Raw genomic sequence first — 1476 nt, 5'->3', positions numbered from 1 at the left:
CAAATTTAAGTTCTATGTGTTTGGATTTATTTCAAATAAAAGTAATTATTGAGTTTGTATTGTTGAACAAAAATTATAAAATATTATGATTAAAAAATATTTGTTCTTAAATCGTCGGCCCAAAGTAAAATAATTTCCTTTCGTTTATGATTTTTCAAAAAAAAAACAGCATCCAAAACTTAGTTTTTTCTTAATATTTTTTTAATGTATGTTTTTAAAAATCGAAAATGAGTGATTTGAATTTTTGGTTGATTTTCTTCTTCTTCTTTAAAAGCCGACGAAATAGTGAACAAAAAGAAAATTAATATTTTGTACTATTTATTTATATATGTATGTAGGTATGTATTTTATATATTGTCAAATTATTGATATTAAATATTATATTCTTATGTATGATAAATTGTTGAGTAAATTCATCTGTGCTCGGTTTGCTTCATCTTCTTCTTCTTCATCGTTTGCTTAGCGTCTCTCCACCTTTTCTGTATATTCCTATGAAAAAAAAATAAAGAAGACAAAATTTTTAAATCATCATCAACAATATTTTTTAAAAAATGAAAAAGAAGGAAGAAAAAAATAAAGAATATAAGCTTACAAAAATATACAAAATGGTATTTACTGGTCCGACAATATATTATCCTTGCTGTGTAATCAAAAATGATGAAAATACTTTTCCGCGTAATTTTTGTATCCATATTTACAGCTGATGTAGAAATAAGAGAAAGTATACGAAAAAAATAAAAGAAGATACCAGAATGAAAGCCTGCAATCTATGGCTATGCTTAAGGGACTTCCACGTTTTGTCCCTAATCGGTTTTTGCACTATTCATCCTTCGTCCTTCCGTGCGTCGTCGCTCGTCCCATCATCAGGAGCCATTTGCCATGAGTTCCGTATTTTCACCGCCGCCCAGCGCTCCATTGTCGAAATGTCGAGGTCCTTGTTTGTATATGTATATCCAGAGCATCTGAGAAGGATAATACCCATCGTTCTGTGTGGTGTATACGTACTTACATAATAATTTTGTTTTTATATGACTGGGGCTTTCAATTTCTTAAAAAATATCGCCTCCGCTTAACACCATAGACGATGCGATGCGATGGGATACAAATGGGAATCATTGGGCCCGACCAAAACCATTCCACGCCAAGGTAACCATGTGGAACGATGATCACGAACGTACCCAGTCATCGCCTTCGCCTTCACCATTGCCATCGCCATCATCATCGTGTCGGTCGTTGGTGTATCTTGTAATCTTCTAGCCAAAGCGTCGTCGTCATCGTCGTCGTTGTTGGTCGTCCCCGTCTCTGTCCCAATCGGCAGGCGGTATAGTCTTCCCAGTCCATCAGAGAGTCAGTCAGCCTCAGCGCCAAGTTATAGGGCGCGATGATAGGAACTTGGTGTTGTGAGTTTTTGTTTTTGTATTTTTGTATCTGCAAGTGCCAAAGATGGCAATTTTATGAGATGGCGAAACGGTGCGC

General features: G+C 35.2%; 1 long non-coding RNA gene across 1 annotated transcript; it reads right to left on the bottom strand.

Annotated features, from left to right (window-relative positions):
* Window positions 1–266: 266 nt before the first annotated feature.
* On the bottom strand, window positions 267–1470 carry LOC129947554 (uncharacterized). Its single transcript, XR_008781730.1, has 2 exons — window positions 593–1470; window positions 267–489 (listed from the first exon to the last, which is right to left on the bottom strand). It is a non-coding gene; the product is annotated as an uncharacterized LOC129947554 (long non-coding RNA).
* Window positions 1471–1476: the final 6 nt, after the last annotated feature.

Source organism: Eupeodes corollae, chromosome 2 (genome assembly GCF_945859685.1).
Source record: "Eupeodes corollae chromosome 2, idEupCoro1.1, whole genome shotgun sequence".
In the NCBI taxonomy this organism is placed as follows: Eukaryota; Metazoa; Arthropoda; class Insecta; order Diptera; family Syrphidae; genus Eupeodes; species Eupeodes corollae.
This window is presented reverse-complemented; position numbering and strand designations above follow the sequence as displayed.